Consider the following 10250-nt stretch of genomic DNA (forward strand, 5'->3'; position numbering starts at 1 on the left):
ACTGTATTTCAAGCCACGATCTAGCTCAGTGGGTAGAGTGCTTGCCTGGTGTGCTTTCATGGCTGGATCGAACCTCCTCGGTGCACCCATTCTCTCATTGTTTTTCTCTGACCCACTCAGTGCACCACGACTTGTATATCAAATGTCGTGGTATGTGCTGCCATGTCTGTGGGAACGTGCATATTCATTCCTGCTTATATCAAGTCTATGAGTGAAGGTTACCAAATATTTGACATCCAATGGCCGATGTTTAATATATGAAGGTGCTCTAGTGGTGTCGTTAAATCCCCAGAATAAACAGTGTTTAGTATCCGACATAATGCGGTTATTTCGCCAACATTACAGTAACAGCTACCTTTCTCATTAATAAATCAAACCCAGGACAGTGTTAACGAGTCTATCTGCGTGTTTTGGTCAACATGATTTTGTGAATATTTGCCTGGTTGGTGTAAGGGCCATCTGCAAGGCTGACCAACCAAAACCAGATTCCAGTGCGTTACTACAATGTGGACTCGACCGCTATCAACACAGAACAATGTTTATATAATCGATTCTCTTCACATCCTAACCAGTGCCTACAAACTGGTATATCAAATTATCAAATGTCGTGGTACGTATTGTCCTCTCCTGTACATGTAACATATTCCTTGACAGAAAGTGTATATGCCCTCTCTCTCTCCTCTCTTTTCTTCCATCCTTCTGCCTGTTTATCCCTGTCTTTTTGGTCATATCAATATGCAAGATGCCAAACAGCTGTAGCGTAAAATGCTCTGAGGTATCGTCAATCTAATAATATTAAATAACGAAATAGTGTTTCTTTCCTGTCAAATCCTTTATTTCACAAACTTGTATGTCAGGGTTAGGACTAATATATGTTTTAGTATGTAAATATACTAAAATACTACAATACATATTATGTCAGAAGTACGAGTATCGATCATGCATTGTGAATAAAACACTCTCACACTCAACCGAACGTTGTTCATATAGCGCGAGTTTTCTTATTTAGTTTTGAGACGGCCCCTACAATTACGAATCCATATAGACACACACCTGCAACATGAACATTACAACTGTTTGGAGTTGAAGACTCAGACCCTAGTTTCAGCCCGTGTTAATGGACATTAAGTTTAGTTAATTTACAAACCTGTAACTCAATTGGATAGAGAAAAGCTAAAATATGTGATGTTTAAGCGTGGAAATATTGTCCAAAAACAATTGGATCTTGTCTTGATCATTATTATTTCTCAGACGAACGAATGTTTTTAGAATTCTGGTTTTTTTTTGTGTTTTTTTATAATAGAAACACGAGTATGACCAGAAACAGCACAGATAATTTAAGCAATACAATCTTTGTTTTTGGGGGATTTTCTTCAATGATCGTTTTTGAAGAATACGTCGTGGGGTTTAAAACATAGGGTCTGTCACTTTAATCCTAAGTGTTTATCAAACGTGAGAGTAGCAGCTATTTGGGTGTAGACTTTTGAAACACGATATGCGTTGATAGCGAACACAACGGGCAGAGCCGTCTTAGTGCACAGGCCGAGTCAAATATTATTGTCACAGGGCGACAATGACTCAAATACGTGTCAGAACACCGGGTTATTAAAAGTGTACATTTGTTTGTATTTTACATTATCAAACGATTTTAAAAATACGTTCAGGGGCCATTCAAGTATTACGTAACGCTCGAGGGGGTGGCTGTAGGTTCAAACGTCAATTAGCGTTACGGGTGTGTGTGTGTGTGTGTGTGTGTGTGTGTGTGTGGTATTTAATAGCGTTACATAACGCACTTTTTTGAATTAATAACATCGTTTTTCATAAACGCTTTGTGACGGTGACAATGTTTTAAGTAGGTAGTTATAGCTAGATGTATACTCGCAATAAATATTCTGAATCGAGTTGAAATGGGTATCTGCGCTTTCACAAATCGCAAAACCATAACCGTACGAGACAGGGAGATATGTGTACCATGCGTTCCCTCCCAAAGAGTTGTAATTCATCTACAAATGCCTCGTCATTCGTGTGGAACCATATCTGGCTGTTTGGTAGTAATCCTAATCTGAATAAATGTTGTTATGGAGATTCGAGCATTTTCAATTAATTCGGGAAAAAAAACACCCTGCCACTATGGATCACTGGTCGGTGCAAGTGGTTTACACCTACCCATTGAGCCTTGCGGAGCACTCACTCACGGTTTGGAGACGGTATCTGGATTAAAAATTCCATGCCTCGACTGGGATCCGAACCCAGTACCTACCAGCCTGTATACCGATGGCCTAACCACGACGCCACCGAGGCCGGTCACAAAACAATACGTTAAAATGATATTACACCAATCGCATGACTAGTTTATGAATGGGAGGTGAGTGGGTGTGTCTCCAAGCGTTACTAATATGTTTGGGTCTAGCGTTACGGAGCTTTACAGCGGGAGGGAGGGTGTCTAATTTTGACAAACAGTTACACACATACTACACACACACACACACACACACACACACACACACACACACACACACACACACGCACACACATACATACACACACACAGACACACACACACACACACACACACAAACAGAGACATTCACACACATACAGATACACACACGCACGCACACACACACACACACAAACACATGCATGGATAATATATAGAAAAACACATATACACGTATACACACAGATGTAGCCAGGGTTGTATTTGGGGTGGGGTGATAACCCATAATATGTATGTATGTATGATTTTATAAAATTTAATATAGTAAACAAAATAAAAAAAGGTCTGATTGGTGTCATGGCCTCCGTGTCCGCCCCCTCCCCCTCCCCCCCCCCCGCACTCTCGCTACGCCCCTGTATACACACATGGATCAATGCACAAATCCATATATACACAAACACACATACACACGCACATTGTAATATACACAGTGTGCGTTTACGTATATACATACATACTAGCCCGAGAACTCTGCCGTTCAAGAAAGGACATTATATATACTACTCAAAAGAATTTAAGGGTCAGACGATATTTTCGACATTATGTCAATTATATTAGCTAGACCATAATGTCACGCATGGTATTGTTCCATTTTGACGAAAGTGGTCCTAAGCAACCCATAAATGAATTAAAATCCACTGTCATTGACACTGTCGACTAGTTCTAATGGCGAAAACATGCTTACATTTGCACGTAGATTAGGGCGAAAGCGAAAGGTCTGCTAAGTGCCCATAACTTGCTTTTTCACAAAGCGCTTCATTTGCACGCTTTGCATGTGTATTCCATGTTCCCAATGCTGAATTTCCGTATAATTGGAGCTTGCGTTCATGTACGGTGCACACTCCAAATTCGACAATGGTACGACGTCAACTGACTATCGAAGATCGAGGAAGGGCTATTGCTTGGCTTCAGGATGGCAATACGCAAAGAAATGTTGCTCTGAGACTTGGTGTCAGTCAGAGTGTCGTTGGCCGACTGTGGCAATGGTACCAAGCAACGAATTATGTTCGAAATCGTCCACGTTCGGGAAGACCCCGAAGCACTACAAATAGAGAGGACCGCTACATCACCAATATGGCTCTACGTCAACGCACAACCACTGCACGCCGATTACGTGACAATCTGCGGACTGTGACTGGAACTCGAGTGTCTGATCAAACCATACGCAATCGTCTGAGAGGCAATGATCTACGCTGCCGTCGCCAGGCTGCTCGACCACCACTCCTACCACGTCACAGAACGGCCAGACGTCACTGGTGCACGCTTCATCTGCGGTGGCAACGTGTTCAGTGGGGTCGAGTGATGTTCACTGATGAGTCCAGGTTTAGTCTCCAGTTCAACGACGGTCGGGTTCGTGTCTACAGACGTCCTGGGGAGCGCTTCGCTGACGTTAACGTTAGACAACGTCACCGGTTCGTTGGTGGCAGCGTCATGGTGTGGGGCGGCATCTCTATCCACCACAGGACCCCCCTCTATGTGGTGGATGGCAATCCGAATGGAATCCGCTATCTGAATGAGATTATCCGGCCGTTGGTTCTCCCAGGCCTTCAGCAGATTGGCGGCGGGGCAGTTCTGCAGGATGACAATGCCAGACCCCACCGCGCCAGGGTGGTAACGGACTTTCTCAGACAACAAGGTATCGCCAGGATGGATTGGCCAGCATATTCGCCTGACTTGGCCCCAATAGAGAACGCCTGGGACGAATTAGGCAGGAGTTCGGGATAACCATGCCCCTCCGGCCAACCTTCATGATCTGGGTCAACTTCTTATGGCAGAGTGGCAGGCCATTCCCCAAGAGTTCTTCAGACGTCTGATCAACAGCATGAGGCAACGATGTGTCGAGTGTATTCGCGCCAGGGGTGGATTCACACACTATTAAACGAATGTTCTAATGTGTAAAATCCATGTTTGACAACCTTCAACTTTGACAGCATGTCATGTGACTTTCTTGTATACAGTGACGTTTATTTGTGGTTTTTTGTAAATATGGAACAATAAATTAAATTTTTGGTGTAGTTTACATCATCAATCTAATACACTCTGAAACTTATTTGGTTATAAATGTTTGACCCTTAAATTCTTTTGAGTAGTATATATACATGCATACATACTAGCGCGAGTACTCTACCGTTCGTTAGTTAGACGGACATTATATACATGCATACATACTAGCCCGAGTACTCTACCGTTCAAGAGCTAGACCGGCATTATATACATGCATACATACTAGCCCGAGTACTCTGCCGTTCAAGAGCTAGACGGACATTATATACATGCATACATACTAGCCCGAGTACTCTGCCGTTCAAGAGCTAGACGGACATTATATACATGCATACAAACTAGCCCGAGTACTCTGCAGTTCAACAGCTAGACGGACATTATATACATGCATACATACTAGCCCGAGTAATCTGCCGTTCAAGAGCTAGACGGACATTATAGACATGCATACATTTTAGCCCGAGTAATCTGCCGTTCAAGAGCTAGACGGACATTATAGACATGCATACATACTAGCCTGAGTACTCTGCCGTTCAAGAGCTAGACGGACATCATATGCATACATACATACTAGCCCGAGTACTCTGCCGTTCAAGAGCTAAACGGACATTATATACATGCATACATACTAGCCAGAGTACTCTGCCGTTCAAGAGCTAGACGCACATTATACACATGCATACATACTAGCCCCAGTACTCTGCCGTTCAAGAGCTAGACGGACATTATATACCTGCATACATACTAGCCCGAGCACTCTGCCGTTCAAGAGCTAGACGGACATTATATACCTGCATACATACTAGCCTGAGTACTCTGCCGTTCAAGAGCTAGACGGACATCATATGCATACATACATACTAGCCCGAGTACTCTGCCGTTCAAGAGCTAGACTGACATTATACACATGCACACATACTAGCCCGAGTACTCTGCCGTTCAAGAGCTAGACGGACATTATACACATGCATACATACTAGCCCGAGTACTCTGCCGTTCAAGAGCTAGACGGACATTATACACATGCATACATACTAGCCCGAGTACTCTGCCGTTCAAGAGCTAGACGGACATTATACACATGCAAACATACTAGCCCGAGTACTCTGCCGTTCAAGAGTTAGACGGACATTATACACATGCACACATACTAGCCCGAGTACTCTGCCGTTCAAGAGCTAGACGGACATTATACACATGCACACATACTAGCCACAGTACTCTGCCGTTCAAGAGCTAGACGGACATTATACACATGCATGCATACTAGCCCGTGTACTCTGCCGTTCAAGAGCTAGACGGACATTATACACATACATACATACTAGCCCGAGTACTCTGCCGTTCAAAAGCTAGACGGACATTATACACATGCATGCATACTAGCCCGTGTACTCTGCCGTTCAAGAGCTAGACGGACATTATATACATACATACATACTAGTCCGAGTACTCTGCCGTTCAAGTGCTAGACGGACATTATATACATGCATACATACTAGCCCGAGTACTCTGCCGTTCAAGAGTTAGACGGACATTATATACATGCAAACATACTAGCCCGAGTACTCTGCCGTTCAAGAGCTAGACGGACATTATATACATGCAAACATACTAGCCCGAGTACTCTGCCGTTCAAGAGCTAGACGGACATTATACACATGCACACATACTAGCCACAGTACTCTGCCGTTCAAGAGCTAGACGGACATTATACACATGCACACATACTAGCCCGTGTACTCTGCCGTTCAAGAGCTAGACGGACATTATACACATGCACGCATACTAGCCCGTGTACTCTGCCGTTCAAGAGTTAGACGGACATTATATACATACATACATACTAGCCCGAGTACTCTGCCGTTCAAGAGCTAGACGGACATTATATACATACATACATACTAGCCCGAGTACTCTGCCGTTCAAAAGCTAGACGGACATTATACACATGCATGCATACTAGCCTGTGTACTCTGCCGTTCAAGAGCTAGACGGACATTATATACATACATACATACTAGTCCGAGTACTCTGCCGTTCAAGTGCTAGACGGACATTATATACATGCATACATACTAGCCCGAGTACTCTGCCGTTCAAGAGCTAGACAAACATTTGATCGATCATAACCGTCCAGTTGTTCGTCTAGCTCTCGAACGGCAGAGTGCTCTGGATAGCATGCATACATACATACATACATACATATATACATACACACATAAATTTGTATCGCAGGGTGAGGAATTTAGCATCCATCCAGTTGGGTTTTTTTCTCGTTCCAACCAGTGCACTATGACTGGACAAAGGTTGTGATATGTGTTTTCCTATTTGTAGGAAAGTGAATACAAAAGATCCCTTGCTGCATTATAAAACATGTAGCAGGTTTCCTCTGATGACTACGCGTCAGAATTACCAGATGTTTGACTCCCAGTAGCCGATTATTAATTAATCAATGTGCTCCAGTGATATGAGCAGCACATCAACACACCAGAGAGTATATAAATACAAAGTGAGGCAACTCACATTTAGTTTACCTGTAAAATAATAGGGGTGGGATGGAGAATGGGGGGATCATGTGATATGTAAGATATTTAATGAATGTTTAATTAAATGGTTTGCTATCATTGTAAGATGATATGTGTTTAGGCGACTAATATTAAACATTATATACATTGTCATGGCTCATTTTCGGTATAACCAGATGTTTTTGCAACACCACTAGTTTCGTGCAAAAATTGTGTACTTTTTTACAGGTACCCCATACATGTTCCAAGGACAAGGCTACTTGACACAATAGTACTCGATGAAATAAAATTGCATACTTTTAACACAGATGAAACTTTTTTGTTTTCAACCAACACACTGACATTTATAACCAATCACAGGACTTGTGGTGATAACTTCTCTATCAAAAGTTCGATGCACCTCGAACTTTGACCTAGCCGGAAGTTATTTGGTTTAGTGCTACCTTATGAGTAGCCAAAAGAGCCGGCCTCATTGGTGTCGTAACCCAGCTATTTAGCGTAAGGCTGGTAGGTACCGAGTTCGTATCCAGGTAGGGGCTCCCACCTTGAGTAGGCTTCCATGGTTCAGTGGAAAGTTCGGAGATCACTACACCCACTTATCTTTCACTAACCACTAACGACGAACGGCTCTGAACTGACAGCTGGTAGGTACCGAGTCCGTGTCCAGGAAGGGGCTCCCAACTTGTGTAGGCTTCCAGTGTTCAGTGGCTATGTTGACGAGCATCACATCGATTTCTCTGTCACTAACCGCTAACGATGAACGGCTCTGAACTGACAGCTGGTAGGTACCGAGTTCGTGTCCAGAAAGGGGCTCCCACCTTGAGTAGGCTTCCGGTGTTTAGTAGATACGTTGACGAACATTACACCCACTTCTCTTTCACTAACCACTAACCACTATTTGAACTGACAGTAATGACAACGTTGGAGTTTCTTCTGTTTCAATTCATTCTGTTTCAAAATATATATATATATATATATATATATAAACTCTTCAAAAGAAGAAACGCAAAACCACATTGTCGTAACATTGGGAGAATTGATTTAATTATTGAATGGTGAGTCCGATAATTACCAAATGTTGCAGGATTGTTCACAATTCACTCTAGTCCATTGTGAGTAAGTGATAGGACACACCACCAAGGTCAAGGTCATCTGGAGTCAATACCGGGTGTGGCCTCCGCGTGTGTTGACAACTGCCTGGCACCGCCTGCCCATTGAAGCAACCAGAGTACGGATGACGTCCCGGGGGATGGTGGCCCACTCGGCCTGCAAGGCTGCTGCCAGCTCGGGCAGGGTCTGGGGCTGTGGTTGTCGCTGTCGGAGGCGTCGGTCCAACTCGTCCCATATATGCTCAATTGGGTTCAAATCCGGTGATATCGATGGCCAAGGAAGGACATTAATGTTGTTGTTCTGTAGGAAAGCCGTTGTGAGACGTGCTGTGTGAGGCCTGGCGTTGTCATGTTGGAACACTGCGTTGGCGTTGGCCATAACTGGAACGATGTGTGGCCGGAGGATCTGGTCAATGTAGCCCTGTGCATTCAGGTTGCCCTGCACGTGGACCAGGTCAGTTCTGCCAGTGTGTGAGATGGCTGCCCACACCATGACACTACCCCCGCCGAATCTGTCCACTTCCTGCACGCAGTTTGCCGCATAACGTTCACCACGACGCCTATACACGCGACATCTTCCATCATGACGTCGGAGCAGAAATCGGGACTCGTCACTGAACCACACCTGTCTCCATCGCAGTTGAGGCCATTGTCGATGAATCTGGCACCACTGTAGTCGGAGTCGACGGTGTTGTGGTGTTAAGATGACACCTCGAACTGGACGTCTGGCACGAATTCCTACCTCACGTAGGCGGTTCCGTACGGTCTGGTCGGATATCCTGCGCAAACCTGGTATTGCTGCGGCTGTGGAGGTGGCAGTAGTCAATCGTTCCCGAAGGTGGCGTACCCGGATGTAGCGGTCCTGCCCGGGGGTAGTGACCCGTGGTCGACCGGATCTAGGGAGGTCACGTGTTGATCCATGTTGCTGGTAACGGTCACACAGTCTGGAGATGGTGCCTTTGGACACATGGAATGCCCTGGCAACGGCCGTTCTGGATTCGCCTGCGTCTAGTCGGCCGATGGCATTGTTTCTCTGCGGTTCACTGAGACGTGGCATGTCCTGGATTGTCAACTGTCGGCCAGATACAGAGGCCAGGCAAGCGAACACCCTGCACTTTTATACTGTCGGTGTTCATGTTGCACGTGCAGACAACGCACGTGCAGTGGTGACATGGTTTGCAGGTGGCTGCGTTTTTGCGAATATTCACATTTTGGAACTTTATTGTACAGTAGCTGCGTTTTATCGAATGTAACCGTGGGAATGTGTTTGGGACATGCAATGACCTTATATTCACAAAGCATGAACCGGTAGGAAACATAAAATCGGAGTTATAACCCATTTGTACACTTTTGCGTTTCTTTTTTTGAAGAGTATATATATATATATATATATATATATATATATATATATATATATATATATATATATATAGATAGATAGATAGATAGATAGATAGATAGATAGATAGATGTGTATATATATTTCAGACTTGTACATATTCACTAATTGCATGTGCTTTGATCGCAGGATCGAACCTTCTCAGTGGACTCATTATCTAATTTGTTCCCCCGTCCCAACCAGTCCCCCACGACTGGTATAGCAAATATCGTGGTATGTCATGTCCTGTCTGTAGAAAAGTTAATACAAAAGATCCATAGCTACTAATTGGAATGTATTATGTCAGAATTACCAAAGGTCTCACACCCAAGAGCCGATGACGAACAAATAAATGTACTCTAGTGGTGTAGCTAAACGAAGAAACCTTCACATGTTTAACGTGATATAGTTACTTTTATATTTCGTCTAGAGAAAACAGCCGCTGCTACCACACAAGCTATCCCTACCGAGACAGAGCAAGGTGTCAATTATATTCACTTTCTCTTGGGAAGACCGCACATACCACGGCGCTTTGCTATACCCAGGGGCCGGACACCGTTGGTGGCAAGCGAAGAACCACGTACATGGAATGCGACAGATGATAGGACACATCGCACCCCAGTTGAGCGCTCTACCACTGAGCTACATCTCACCCATAGGCCGCCTCGCGCAACAACCCGTTCTTCAACCTCAACGAATTATGGGTGAAGAAAGTCCTGTACTTGGTAACC

This window comes from Gigantopelta aegis, unplaced genomic scaffold (assembly GCF_016097555.1).
Source record: "Gigantopelta aegis isolate Gae_Host unplaced genomic scaffold, Gae_host_genome ctg2186_pilon_pilon:::debris, whole genome shotgun sequence".
NCBI lineage: Eukaryota > Metazoa > Mollusca > Gastropoda > Neomphalida > Peltospiridae > Gigantopelta > Gigantopelta aegis.